This window comes from Dromiciops gliroides, chromosome 4, assembly GCF_019393635.1.
Source record: "Dromiciops gliroides isolate mDroGli1 chromosome 4, mDroGli1.pri, whole genome shotgun sequence".
NCBI classification, from domain to species: Eukaryota; Metazoa; Chordata; class Mammalia; order Microbiotheria; family Microbiotheriidae; genus Dromiciops; species Dromiciops gliroides.
The window spans coordinates 46081854-46097760 of NC_057864.1; the positions used below are offsets into that span (position 1 = coordinate 46081854).

At 40.5% G+C, this 15907-nt stretch overlaps 1 pseudogene; it reads right to left on the reverse strand.

Annotated features, from left to right (window-relative positions):
* Positions 1–12724: 12724 nt before the first annotated feature.
* Positions 12725–13086, reverse strand: LOC122754581 (annotated as a pseudogene).
* Positions 13087–15907: the final 2821 nt, after the last annotated feature.

A 15907-nucleotide genomic window follows, 5' to 3' on the forward strand; every position in this document is an offset into this window, starting at 1 on the left:
ACTGAATTTTACTGGGTAGGGGAGTCACCTGGTTAGATCTGGACTTTTTTGGCAGCAATATGTGGGATGATGAAGATTGATGAGAAACTTTAGAGCAATTAGGAATCAAAGATAAACCCAAGGTTATAAGCCTCAATGACTAGAAGGATGGTATTGATATCAAGAGAAATAAGCCATTGAAAAGATGATCAGGTTTATGAGGAAAGAGAACATGTTCAGTGGGAAACTCTCACAAATTAAAAGAAGGCAAAATTCAAAGCACTTGGCATTTTGGCTTATGTTGCCACTTGGTAAAGAAAAAAGTTCTTATAGCAATGGTATCTTACAATGAGATTTTTTTTCCTTTAATGATCTTTGATGTCTTTGGGCTGATCTACTTTCATTCAGTTGTCATTTCATCAAACACATTTTGATCTTTTCTATGAATGCTTAACATTGATAGAGGCAGTATCCATCATTTTGAAGTTAGGTATATCAGTCAAATCATACCTCTGACATGAGTTGACTGATTATAAGGAAGAACAGTGGAAAAAGCAATGAATTTGGATTCAGATGACCTGAGTTCAAATCTATCTCTGCCCCATATTGCCTATATGAAACACATCAGAGATACTAGTTGCTCCTCCTCAATAGGCTTCAGTTTTCTCATCTATAAAATGAAGAGGTTGGAAACGAAGACCTCTAGACTTTCCTTCCAGTTCAAATCTAAGACTTTCTGAGTATTTAAGTCATAGAAAGGTCAAGAACTATGTTGATAGAAAGGTCCCACATTGGAGGCTCTATGCTTATGAAATCAGAGATCATTTCCATACAACTAAATGGTGAAATGAAGATAGATCAGTTAAATAAAGCAGTTGGTAACAGATCACAGGACACATTCTAATTCTGCTGAAGGATAGGAACCAAAGCTTTTTTCTACACCGTGTGTTTTAAAGGCAAACTCTTTGTATAGCTGCAAGGTCACTTCACCACAGGTAAGAAATTAGAAATTTTGAGGGCGATTGAACACTGAATCTTCGTAGTCTATCAGTTTTAAGTTATTAAGCAAAGAGACTTGTGGAATGGAAATACATGGAGAACTGGAGTTTCAAATGATCAGGAAACTAACGTTCCCTTCTAAGAAATTGGGTATTATTGTCTTAATTGTCTGTGATGCCCCATAAAAAGCATCTCTGTTTACATTGCTTAAGTTTCTTTGTGTACTTGGAAATGTCTGAATCTTCTCCAAAGGAGCATGTTGTAAAAAGCAATAAGATAGGTTAACCAAGGAAAGTTTGTTCAACTTCTCAGTGTCTCAGAAACTTTACCTGTTTATATTTTCCTTACATTGCACTCATCTTCTCATGAAAACACTCGTGACATTGGAATCAATCTTCCATTTCTCGGTCAAGTATTAATGAATTGCTAATATACTTATGTACACATAATATATGATGTAACATGTATACAATGAACTTGTATATATAATTTATGTTATATATTATATAGTCTATATTCTATATAATACATTCTTTATCTGTTGTATCTTGTTATATATTATAAATGAATACATGCACATATTCCCACATGCATATATAGCAAAATTTATTAATGCAACATGTGTATATGAACATGTATTTGAACAAAACTCTGAAAAATATTATTAATCGTCGAGTATGTGCCAAGCACTGTGGTAAGTGCTAGCGATATGAAGATTAAAAGGAGAGAGTTGCTACCTTCAAGGATCCTGATTAAAACAGAGTCTGTATGTTGAGGATTGGTGAGACACACAAAGGGAATTTCCATATTGTCTTAACTTTCTCTTCTTCTCCACTCAAATTGATGGAATGTATCCTTCTGACGTACAAGTCCGATCATGAAACCTCTCTTCTCAGTGGCTCCCTATCACCTCCAAGATCAATTAGAAAATCTGTTATTCAAAGCTATTCAAAGCTGGTCCCTCCTACCTCTCCAGTCTTTTACCTTATATCTTCCCCCATGTACTCTTTGATCCATTGACTCTGGAATTTTCCTCTCAAACAAAGTACTCTATCTCTTTATTCTATGCATTTTCATTGGCTACTCCCTTCTCTCCAAGCCTGAAATATTCTCCCTACTCACCTCCACTTCCTGGTTACCTTCAAGTCTCAGCTAAATTCCTGTCCTTTACAAGAAAAGTTTCCTGGTTCTTGGGCCTTCCCTCTGAGATTATCTCCAATTTATCTTGCCTATATCTTGTTTGTACATAGTTGTTTACATACTCTCTCCTTCATTAGATTGTGAGCTCCTTGAGAGCAGGAACTGAGACGTTGTCTTCCTTTGTAGCCTCAGAACTGAACACAGTGCCTGGCACATAGCAGATGTTTAATAAGAGCTTGTTGACTTAACTTGACTGAAGAAGAAAAGATTTAGGGATAACATGGAGGTCGTTCAAGTACATGAAGGGTTGCCATAGGGAAAAGGGGTTAGACTTATTCAGTTTGGTCCCAGATAGTAGAACCAGGGGTAATGGGACATGTTGCAAAAAGGTGAAGTTATTTGATGTGAGGAGAGGACTTCCTCAGGATTAGAGTGGTCAAAAAGTAGAATGGGAAGCCTCCATATGGGGTGGGTGCCCCCTCCTTGAAGATCTTCCAGCAGAGGTGGGACAATCTCTTGCTTTTTGTTTTGCTTTGTTTTGTTTTGGCATTCAGTTGTACCAGACCCTTTGTGAACCTGTTTGAGGTTTTCTTGGCAAAGATACTGGAGTGGTTTGCCATTTTCTTCATCAGCAGATCCATTGGACCCATCATCAGGCAATCAGAGGTTAAGTGACTTGCCCAGGATCACATAGCTAGGAAGTGTTTGAGACTGGATTTGAACTCAGACCTTCCTGACTTCAGGCCCACTGCATTATCCACTGAGTCAATGACTGACTCATACTTGTTGGGTATGTTATAGTAAAGATACCTTTCCAATATGAGTTGTCCTCAATGATGACCAAAGTAATTTCCAACTCTCAAATTCTGGGATTAATTTTCTGGGATTCATGGAAAAGAATTCATAAGCAGGACAAGATATTAATTGAATAGCCTGGATTTGACCAAACTGAATGTACATATAGCACTTCAGGACATGTTTTAAAGACGCTGAAAATGCTTTTTACTTTAAAATTAAAGAAAGGAAAACAATAGCAAATGGTCTATGAATCATAAGAAAAGAGAAAAATAAACCTCAGTGATTTCCAACCACTATTAGGAGTAGTGACAGTCTTAAAAGGCATGCTAATGTTTTCAGAACTTTATGGAGGTTAAAAGGCCTTTCTCCTCCCCTAAATCATTCTTTATGCTTTATCCCCAGACACATTTATTTTCTGATTTTACTTTTGTTTATTAAAAAAACAAAACAAAATCTGTCTTCTAATTCTTTATTTTCTCTTTCCATTCCATTTGCTCTTTATTGATAGGTCCTTTGATTGTGATCTTATGATTCTCTTTCAAGGATTCTTTTCAATCCATGATTTAGACCCTGATTCTTTTTCTCTTTGTTATTCTCACAAACTATTAATATGTCTGAAAATGAAAAGCTATTTCTGCTAGTAAAAGTACCTTTCAAAATGCTTTACTGAACCTTGCGTTTGTTTTTTCTGGGCCTTTCCCTTCTGTTTGGTATAATGGAAAGGGCACTGAAGTTGAAGTCAAATGATATTTTATTATATCTGTACAACAACCCTGGGAAATAGAGACTATTATTCCAATTTTACACATGAGAAAACCAAGGCAGTTAGAAATTAAGTGACTCTCCAAGGGTCACATAGGTAGCAAATGTCTGAAGATGGATTTGAACTCTTGTCTTCCTGCCTCCAGGTTGAGTGTTCTATCCACATAGGATCACAAAGGAAACCAATTATTTTTAAATACAGTTATCAAAATATTAAAATTACTATAAAAGTTGATCAGCCCCCAGGTTGTGAACTTCAAAATTATTGAGCCTTTTCCCTTACAGATTGTCCTAGTTCAATGTTTTATTAAAACATGGACCACAGGATCATAGATTTAAGGTTAGAGGTTTCAAATAGTAATTTAAGACCATCTAACCCAACCCTCTTACTGTATTTTATAGATAGGAATCTGAGGCACAATTTGATTACATGATTTTCTCTAGGTCATATGTGTAGCAAGAGACAAAGACAAGATTCAAATCCCAGCCCTCTGACCTCATTATGCCCTCCTGTGGAAGGAGCCCATAACAGAAAGCTTTTGTCTATGGGGTCTACATTCTATCAGGGCCTGCCAAGTTGAAAAGGCATTTAATATAGGTTCAGTGATATACTGTATGTACAGCTAAACTTGAAGAGGCTTATTTGCAAGTTGACCACTGAGTTATGAAGTATTTGACCATCAAAACTCTTGAATACCCTGTACTATGTATGGCATACAAGAAGAGGGCTGTGAATTACATCAGTGGATGGAGCACACACATTGATGAAATCAGGAAGTCTTTTTATTCATTTTTATTTTTTGGCTTTTTGCAGGGCAATGAGGGTTAAGTGACTTGCCCAGGGTCACACAGGTAGTAAGTGTCAAGTGTCTGAGGCTGGTTTGAACTCAGGTCCTCCTGAATCCAGGGCTGGTGCTTTATCCACTGTGCCACCCAGCTGCCCCTGAAATCAGGAAGTCTTAAAGAATTGGAGAACTGAAATGGATTTACCCTCTCCTAAAACAAGGCTTGTGTTCCTTTAAAGAAATTAGGCACAGTTGATAAAGCAAAGGGATGGAGTTTTTTGAGGAAAAATAAGAAAAAAGAAAATGAGCAAGAATGCATATAATATTAATCATGATTAGACTCCTGGGAAAAAAGAAACGTCCTCACATTATAAAGCACATGTCTAATTTAACCAGATTGAACACTGGAGTAATTTGGATACTCCCCACCAAAAGAGGTGGAAAGGATTGCAGATCTGACCTCATTGTTTCTGTTTCCCTTTTCTTCTTTGATGTACATTAGTTCCCATGGAAACCATATTGGGATAGTTCCAGAGTGACATCTACAAATGGAGTATAAGGTCATTTTTATCTAGTGTTTTGAAATTTAAACCAAGGTTTGTGATATAGAGGGAAGCTCCCCTAACAGATTCTGCAAAAGGACAGAAGCCCAGTGCTCTGCATTTAACTGGCAGCACGGGATGTGACTGCTTCAGGCCAGCCAGGTTTTAGAAAGTTCAACCCTGTACAGCATTTGTAGAGTGGGAGGAGAATAGCAGGAGGCTCATTTTCCTGCTTGGCTTCTGTGAGAGAGAAGAGCCTCTCCCTGGGCTCTGTTTTTGGCTGTTATCACTCTATGAGGCCAACAGCCAAGGGGAAGGAGGGCAATGATTTAAAAGCTGCATTGCCAAGTCCCTGTTGGGGAAGAGAAGGTCAGCAGAATTCATTTTCTGTTCAGGTACTGGGCTATTCCCTGCCAGGTTTCCTTTTGGGAACTTTCCTCCTGGGGGTGTTGGGGAAGGTGGGGAAGGATGGGAGATACTAAAGTATCACAGTGTTTCATTACAGAGATCTTCCCAATTGGGGCAGCATCTATAGGATAGAAGGAAGGATTTATTAAGTAGCCACATACTGTGCTAAGAGCTTACAAATATTTTCTCATTTAATCCTGATAACACTGAAAGGTCAGTGCCATTATTATCCCCCATTTTACAGTTGAGGAAACTGAAGTAGCTAGAAGTTCAGTGATTTGCCCAGCTAAGGCTGGATTTGATCTCAAGACTTCTCACATTTTGCTCTATCTGCTGGGATACCTAGCTTTAGCAGGAACTAGTTGGTGTAGTTATCAAGTCAATTCACTTCATTCAATTTCAGTTCCACAAGAATTTGGTGAACACTTACTGTGTGCCAAGCATTGTGTTTGCTGTTGGACATGCAAAGAAAGAAATATAATACTGCCTGCTTTCAAATATGGCATTCTGCCAGGAATTAGGGTGAGGTGGGTATATATAAATAGAAGTACAGTACAGAATATAACCAAAAAGAAATACAAAGTTATTGGCAGAAGGTACTTAAAATTCAGGATTCATGAAAGGCCTTTTGTAGGAGGTGACACTTTAGGGAGCTAGATATTCCAAGAGGTGGAGATTAAGATGTCCCAGAATCAGTCTAGTTAAGTTGGGAAAGACTCATCAACAGATTGGGTACAAGATGATGAAGAGTGGAAAATATTAAAGACAGCCTATCTATTTGTACATAGTTTATGATCTGTTTTGAGCACCCAACTGAAACCATAGGTCCTTGGATTATTGAAGTGTCTGCCAGGCATTATGCCAAGAACACAAAGACAATAAAACAAAATAAATCAATTCCTGCCCTGAAGAAACTTATAGTCTATATGTTTTATTTCTAATTTCTTTTTTCTTAGTATTATTAATTTTGTTAAGTTCAGGGGGGCAGCTAGGTGGTACAGTGGATAAAGCACTGGCCCTGGATTCAGGAAGACCTGAGTTCAAATCTGGCCTCAGACACTTGGCACTTACTAACTGTGTGACTCTGGGTAAGTCACTTAACCTTCATTGCCCCACCAAAAAAATGTTAAGTTCATAGGACCTTAGATCTACAGTTGAATTTATAAACCATCAAATCCATTGTTCTCATTTTATAGGTAAGGTAAATGAGACACGGGGCAATTGACTTGACTAGGCTCATACAGCTAGAAGGTATTTGAAGTCAGATATAAACCCAAGCCTGCCTGACTAATTTAAATGCCCTATTTACTGGACCATGGCTAACTCTCCTATTATAGTGGCTGGTTTTCCCTCTCTAGTTTTCCAAAATTTGGTTTCCTTGGTGTGAGATACAATATCCTTTATGGAATAGAGAACCACTCAGAGTCAATAAGACCTGGGTTCAAGTCTTACCTTTGATAGATACAGTATGACCTAGGTCAGGTCACCAAATCTCCAAGAGCTCTAAGACTATAAATTACAGGCAAATTCGTGATCTCCCACATTGGAAGTGTTTTCTACATTGAGCACTCACAACAATGTTGAAATCACAACTCTTAACCCTCTAAAGAAAAAACTGTTAATAACTGAATCTCTTGATTTAGGACTTCTTGACTGAGTCCTACCACCTAATGGTGAAATGACTTTATACAAGTCATTTTCCCAGTTGTAGCCTCAATTTCCCAATCTTAAAAATGTTATATATTTACAACAGTGTAAATGAAAAGAATCACAATAACACAAAGTACCCTAGAATCTGTGTAATAATAATGATCAAATTTGGCTCCAGAGGGAATCCACTCTTCATCTTTCTGTATATAGGCAGCGATAGGAGGGAATGGAATATCGCATATTTTGTTAGATACGACTAATACATGGATTGTTTTTTGCTAAACCATTTTTTTTTTTAGTGAGGCAATTGGGGTTAAGTGACTTGCCCAGGGTCACACAGCTACTAAGTGTTAAGCGTCTGAGGCCGGATTTGAACTCAGGTACTCCTGACTCCAGGGCCGGTACTTTATCCACTGCACCACTTAGCTGCCCTGCTAAACCATTTTTTATCTTGTTTTAATTTTTTTTTTCATTATGAGATGTTTCTCTAGGTAGGAGAGAGGGTACAGGCATATTTTTAGATAAAAACAGTATAAAAAGAAAATATATCAATAGAAATTATATACATATATACATTCATACATATGTATACACACATATACCTATATGCAAATATAGGTATTGTACAATGCAAACATAATTCACATTATAATATACACACATATTTACACATGTGTACATATAGCTATGCATGTACATATATAGGCACCTATATTACAGACACACATAGGTACCTCTGCATGTACATATAACTATGTATGTACATACATGTATGCATAAACATATCTATGTGCACCCACATATATGCATTTACATATGTATATACATGTGTGTATGCATTTGGACTGAATGGCCTCTGATATATCCTTTTTTATTCTAAAAGTCTTATTCTAAGATCTTCTGTTGTTCCTCTAGGCAAAGAGCTCCCCCTGAATTTAAAGAACTATTTTCATGTAAAGAGAAACACAACCATGGGAAAGGCTTGGTGCTTACAGGCATGTACATTTCATCTCATGAATCTATTCTATTTCAAAAATGACCATTTTTGATATGTAATTCATACAGACAACTCCCTGGGTGTGCCTGGAAATTACTCTGGGTTAGCACAACTGGGGCTGCAGAAACAAAGTGAGGCAGGATTGAGCATCTGGAAGTTTATTGGTCTGAGGTCCATGACAGACTTGGTCACTTACAATCCATGTGAATTAGACCAAGTCTCTCACCCTATATGGTTCTCAGTTTCTTCATCTGGATGTGATCGGACCATATGGCTTTGTCATGTCTCTTCTGTCTCTAAAATTCTAGAATTCTAGTTTTACACCCAGGATCAGCTCTTTCTGTGACTTAGAAAGAGATGGTGCTCTCTGACTCTAAGATTCTTTGGTGAGATTTTTTATGGGTAGTAGTGGGAAATTTAACATGCTGTATTTCTTTTTTTCTTTCTTTCTCAACATGTCCCAAACAGAACTAATTTTCTTCTCTCTCGAATCAGTCTCTCTTCTTTTAAGGGTAATGCTATCCTTCTCCATTTACAACATACTCTTTCTAGGTAGACCTTCATCTTTCTTACCTGAGCTATGGCAATAGCTTCATCATTGGTCTCTGTACCTCTAGTGTCGCCTTTCTTCTATCCATTCATCTACACAGTTACCGAGCAGTGTTCCAAGTATGATGATGCTGCTACCCTACTTAAGAAACTTTACCGTCTCCCTATTTCTTCTAAGGTAAAAGACAAACTTCTCAGTTTGTCATTTGAAGACCTTTACACCTTGGCTCTAGCCTATCTTTCCAACTGAATTTCATATTACTTCCTTTCATGTGCTCTACATACTAGCCAAAGGACCCTAGATGCCATTTGTAGCATTGTGTTTCCTCCTCCATGCCTTTGCAAATGGTTATTCCCCCTGATGCCTGAGGCTTTTTATCTGCATCTCTTCAAATTCTTAAAGCTCTGCATAAGTACTGTCTTCCATGAGATTTACCCTGAGACCTCCAATTATCAGCATTCTCCCCTCCCATTACCAATTTACTTTGTATTGCTTTCATAAATATTTTCTTTGCTTGTCTGTGTACATTTTATCTATTTTTGTTATTATTATAGAGTTGATTTTAATGTGTAAATTTTATAAATGGGGGGTAGTGTGTTTAGGGAAGAATAGCACTTCTGGTGTGGGGGCTGCCAAGTCCTTTTTGGAGCTGTTCATTTACCTTTGGTGTCGATCTGATTCACCCAACTCTCACCCGTGGCTCTAAGAAGCTATAGTATGCACAGCAGCTACGCTTTGGTAAACCATTTAGGCAGACGGGCTAAACAAAGTTGATGATAACCGACCATTGAGTTGGGTGGGGGGTGTCTACCCTCAACCATGTGAAGACTTCCTACAGTGGAATAGGCAGATGAAAACAATTTGTTCCAAAGGTCATGAAAACATTAGAAGCAGGTGTTGTGAAGCACTTAGAGCTTGGTTAGACATTGAAAACACCAAGGTCATCCATTGTCTCTTGAGCCATCATTAGTCATCTTGACTATTATCTTGTCACTGGACCGTGATGACTCTAGAAGAGAGAGTGAATCTGATGGCCTTGTACAAGTCCTGCTCACTTAAGTCTAATTTATGTATGAGTCAAAAGACATGACCCATACCATTTTTTACCATTTTTGCCTACCTCAAAGTCCTGTGGCAACAGACAAGTAATAAAACAGGAGGTCTGGATCCACTGGGAGCTGTAGTCAAAACCCTGCTCACAGGCAACCCAGGCCATAAGGTCATGTTCCCAACAGACTGAACTAGCTGTGGGATTTTGCAGCCCTGTGTGTATCTGAGCAGCCTTTTTGGAGGGCCACATTGCTCACCTCTTAGCCTGAGGAAGGGGCTAGGAAAGGTGCTATAAAAGTTATCTGCTTCACCCAACTCTGGCCTGCTTGCTGTGGTGGTGGTGGGGGGGTGGGGGGTGGGGAAGATCCCACACTGCAGTCAAAACAGACACACAAAATGTGCAAAAACATTTATAAAGATGATTCCACTCACCACTGCTACATGAAATGGGTGAATTTTATGGACTACACAAAATCCAGTACCTGAAAGAGGAACAGCTCTTATTGTGAGAGAACTCATCATGTATCACAACCAAATGGCAGCCCTGACTGAAACAATCAAGGCCAGTTGACCAAAGTCAGAGGTGGATCCACATTTTTCTGGAATGGCCACAGTGAAGGGGAGCTCCATGAAGCTGGTGTAGGTTTTGCAATCAAAACTGATCTAGTGGACAATCTTGTAAGCCTACTAAATGGAGTGAATGACAGGCTTGTGAGAGATAATTCATATGGATGCCTATTTTATTTTACTCAGTATTAATCAGTTTAATGTTATTCCTCAGGGATGATGATTATAAGTTCTGTATATTAGGCCCCAGAGCTGTGAACTGTAGATTGTAAGTTTACTTTACTAGTTTACTCAACTACAAACCCTCCACACTTGTTTTGCCTTATTATGGTGACCAAGTCCAGTGTGCTGGAAATGGCTCATTACATGGCAATTCCCCCAATTTATATTTGTATATGTGGACCACTCTGTCATCCAACATGAGCAAGTGCCCATCTTATGACCTCTTAGTGGAGATGCCCCATGCTTTACCCAACTTGTGGACCCCCCCCCCCATATGTCCTTTTTGGTTCTTAAGAACAAGGTCTATCAACCAATGATACTCTGTATTTTACCATGCCTCTTTTGCATATTTGGGTGTCAAAACAAGTCCCTAGAATAAGAGGGCATCTAAGGTTATAAGGAAGATCTGAGGTTCCCTTTATTAGAGGAGACCATGGACTCTTTTTCTTTTCTTTTCTTTTTTGTGGGGCAACAAGGGTTAAGTGACTTACCCAGGGTCACACAGCTAATAAGTGTCATGTGTCTGATGCTGGATTTGAACTCAGGTCCTACTGAATCCAGGGCCAGTGCTTTATCCACTGCACCACCTAGCTGCCCACAGACCATGGACTCTTTAATAAAGTACCATTGGCTCAGAGACCTGACTCAGACTATTTTATTGTAGGTTGGATAATTTCTTTTTTTTTTCCAGAAATAAAGGAATTTATTTTTATTCAAGTAACTGCAAATAAGAAACCAGAGTGGGGGAGGGGCTCACACCAGTCTGAAACCACCCCTTCCCCCACTTCAGCTGGATCTACTTCCCTTAACCCTCCCAATTTGAAGATTACCAAAGGAAGGACTGATAGAAGTGGGGGTGGGCAGCTCCCCTGGGGCCCACCTCCACAACAATGTCACTTTTTTAGTAAACTAGGCCTGGTGTCCACTCTTGTCTCCCCAAACCCTCCTTGTGATGATTTGGGGAGGATGAGCAGGGTGGATGGGGAAGGGTCAGAAGGCAGGTGAACATGAGAAACAAAAAAACTGCATGGCTGAGTGTCTGGAAGCCAGAATGCAAGAACAAAACCGTTTAAAAAAGAAAACCAGGGGGCAGCTAGGTGGCGCAGTGGATAGAGCACCGGCCCTGGATTCAGGAGGACCTGAGTTCAAATCCGGCCTCAGACACTTAACAATTACTAGCTGTGTGACCCTAGGCAAGTCACTTAACCCCAATTGCCTCACAAAAAAAAAAAAAAAAACCCACAAAAAAAAGAAAACCAACAAAATGTGTTCAGAGGTAGATTGTGAACAGAGGGAAGATGTAACCAGCTCCTAGGGGGAGGGGGATGGCATTCTGAAAGGATGAGTGGGGCACTGAGGAGGAAATATCCATGTAAAACATGCATTCCAAAGGCAAAAATCATAGGCCCAGGAAGGCCAGCCCAGGATTGGGGGAAATCAATAGGAATGCCTGGTCCCCTTCTCCCTAAATTTCCTGAGCAGCAAGGAAATATGAACCAGGCCCTCTCCCTTCCCCTTAGCTACTTCTCAATTCGTGCCCAACACCCTAGACTCCAACCCAGCTCCATTCCAGTTTGATGCCCAGGAAATGCCTGAGTGGAGAGCGGACAGGACGGGTGGGGGGGGAGGGTCGGTATTGGGATCCCTTTCTAACTCCCAGTAAAAAGTCTGCTCCCACCTCCCCCCTTGGGACCAAGCTTGAAGAGGTAGAAAGGTAGGAGGGATGCTATGATATAGAATATTCCCAGACAGAAGTCGGTTGAAGCTGAGCTCTTAGGATCAAGATAGTTGGACATCTGTCCTTCCCTCTCAAACCCTTGACTTGGGGTGGGCAAGGGGGGAGATGGGAAAACAGGAAGCCTGGTCCCATTCCAGGGGGTAGAGACAAAGAAACGGGTGTTGGCAGCTAAGTCAAAAGGTTGGCTCTGTCCAGGGAAGCAGCAATACCAATACGAAAGAAATCCCAATCCTGGGAAAGAGTGGGTGGGTCTAGGGGTGGGTAGATGGATGGATGTGGGAGGTATGGATGTGGGAGGTATGGATGTGGGAGGTGGGGGGGACAGTCAGGGAGCACCTCAACCGCCTGCTGCCTGCTCCACCCTGCCCCGCACAATCCCACGTGGAGTGGGTGGCCAGGATCAGTGTGAGCATGTCCAGTGTGTGAATGGGGAGGCATTTCCCTGGTAGAGCGGTTATTTCTCTCACCAGTAGAACCAGAAAAGACAGACTGAGGGAAAGGAAAGTGGAGATTTAAAGGAGATCAATATTTTTCTGTCTAGTTCCAGAAGGGCCGCCCAGTCGTCATCATCATCCAGGGGAAGGAGGTAGCGCGATACAAGCAGACCTGGTCACGGTCGTCCTCCGAAGACTCCTGGGATATCCCCTCTTCCTCTTCTTTCTCCACCTTTTTGGGTCTACCTCTTGGCTTCCTCCCTGGTGCAGTGGTGGTTTGCCGGCCTTTTGCAGCCCCCTTGTTCTGACTCCCCTTTAGTCTGCACTAAGGTCTCTCAGGAGTTGGTGCCTCCCTGGGTTCCTGCCGAGGTTGTTTCCGGGTCGGCCCCGCCCTCTCTTCTCAGACCCATCTTTCTCCTGTTTGGAGGCCAGAGGCTGGCTGGACTTTGAACTAGATTCACTCATCTTCCCCCTTCGCTAATGAGAGGTGGCAAAGGCTAAGGGCTTGGGTGTGTAACTCCCCAGACTGTGAGCGAATGACCTCGCTGAGCTTCCCTGCTTGGGCTCTCGCCACCGCTTGTTGCAAATGCTCCAGAAATATACCCGGCTCACACTCCCAATTAGAGAAGAGCAGCCTGGCTCAGGAGAATTTAAAAAGGTAGGTTGGACAATTTCAATCCCCACAAGCTCATGACGATATGATTGACAATTGCAGGAAGGTGTCACACCACCATCATCAGTGTGTATGCTTCCACAGTGATGAACCCTGATGAGATTAAAGAAAAATTTTATGAGGACCTGGAGACCCTCATAATCAAAGTGACAATTGTGTTTCTAATATTAAAAGCAATTTGCCTAAAATACTAATTTATGGAAAATCCACACAAGGGAAATGCTCACATGAAGGTGAGATGAAGTGAGACAAGGATATTCTCCAGGTCTCTCTGAAGAACTGTGGAACTGATTGTGAGATATGGAAGATGATGGCATAGAATCACCTAGCAGGATGTACCTGCATCAAAGAAGGCACTATGCTCTATGAACAAAGCAGAATTGCAGTAGCTCAAAAGAAATATGAGATGAGCAAATTTGGAGACATCTCCAATCCAAATGTTCATGTGGATGATTTGTGCCCTACCAGTGGTAAAGTGTTCTGAACTCTGTGGTCTCACTGAACACATTGTACCTTGACCCCAATAAAATGATGTCATTTTGAGAGTGAAGGACAACAACTAACTTTGTATTTTTATAATTTTTTATGCTTACTTATCTGTGTACATTTTATCCCCTATCCTTTTCCTGGGCCTCTGTAGAAAGAAGCTCTTTGAGGGATCATAGATTTGAAACTGGAAGGATCATTTAGTTAGTCTCTGAATATTTACTAAACATTTATTTTGTGCCTGGAACTACATTAAACACTAGTGATACAAAAGAGGCAAAAGGCTGCCCCCTTTCTTAAGGATCCCACAATCAAGTTGGGGAGACAACATGCAAACAAATATGTACAAACAAGATATTGACAGTATAAATAGGAAATAAGAGAAGGAAGGCAATAGAACTAAGAGGGATTGGGAAGGCTTCCTGTAGAAGCTGGTATTTTCATTGGGACTTAAAGGAAGTCAGCGTGGTCAGGAGTTAGATTTGGAGGAGTGAGAGCATTCCAGGCATGGGAGACAGCCAGAGAGAATGCCTGGAACCGAGAGACAGTGCCTTGTTTATGGTACAGCCAGGAGGCCAGTGTTGCTGGATTGATGAGTGTATGTTGAGGAGTAAGGTATAAGAAGCCTAGAAATGTAACAGGGGCTAGGTTATGAAGGCCTTTAAATGCCCAACAAAGGATTTTGTATTTGATCCTAGACCATTGAAATTTGAGTAGGAGGTGAAATGGTTGGACCTGTGCTTTATCACAGCTGGAGGATGGATTTGAAAAGGGAGATACTTGAGGCAGGCAGACCAAGCAGCAGCTTAGTACAATTGTACAGGCATGAGGTGATGAGGATCTGAACCAGGGTGGTCACAGCATCAGAAGAGTGAAGAGGACCTATTTGAGAGATGTTGCAAAAGGTCTTGGCAACAGACTGGATTTTGCGGGGGATGAGAGATAGTAAGGAATCTAGGATGACTCCTAGGTTGCTAGCATGTGGGATTGGGAGGTTGGCATTACCCTCTATGTTGCTAAGAAGTTAGGAGGTGGTGAGGGTTTGGGGGTAAATAGAATTAGTTCAGTTTTGGACATGTTGAGTTTAAGATGTACAGTGGATGTGAGATTGGGGATCAAGGGCAGTATAAGTAGGTTTGAGAATCATCAGCATAGAAATGGTATTTAAATCCATGGGACCTGTTGATTTCACCAAGTGAAGTATAGAAGAAGAAGAGAAGAGGGCCCAGGAAAGAAACCTTTGGGATACCTAGGGTTACAGCGCATGAACTAGAACAAGATCCAGCAAAGAAGACAGAGAAGGAGTGGTCTGATAGGTAGGGTGAGAACCAGGAGAGACTAGCGCCTTGAAAATGTAGCGCAAAGAAAGAATCAAGGAAGATTGGGTGACCAACAGTGTCAAAGACTGCAGAGAAGTCAAAGATAATGAGGATTGAGAAAAAGACGTTGTATTTGGCAATTTTATCCAACTCTCTCATTTTACAGAGCAAGAAAGTGTTTCTCACAAAAAAATAATAAAATTAAATTATTTCATCAAGCTTACAAAATGAATAAGTATCAGAGGTGTGGATTTGAACCCTGGTCATCTTTTCATAACCAGCCTTCTTTCCATCACACCAGCTTTCCATTTTTTGTTCTCAGCACCAAGAACAATACCTGACACATAATGAGTTCTTAACATATGCTTGTTGAATTGAATTCAATGAATCGATGTGGTTTTTAATAAAGACTAGAATGGAAAATGAATTGAGTAACACCCCTTCCCCCATTTAATGGAGTGAGGCTATTTGTAATTGCTGCTGCTGAGATGATTATATTTACCTGCTGCTCCAGTATTTGTTAATTTCACCCCCATCAATTTAACAGGACATGCTTTATTGATAAAGTAAGTCACATTGCTCCAGTTCTGTTTCCCACAAATCTGAACTTTAAGAGGTGGATAAACAAGCAACTTAGCATATGTGACCTTCTGACCAGAGAGTGTTAAATTCCAGGAACTATATTACTTTACTCCTTTTCTTTCATTTGTCTGTGGGAAATCCTTTGATTTATGTTCGATCCCAGGACACAATAAAAACTCTCAGGTATGCCAAATGAGAATTCTAAGGAATGTATCAAATAAAACAT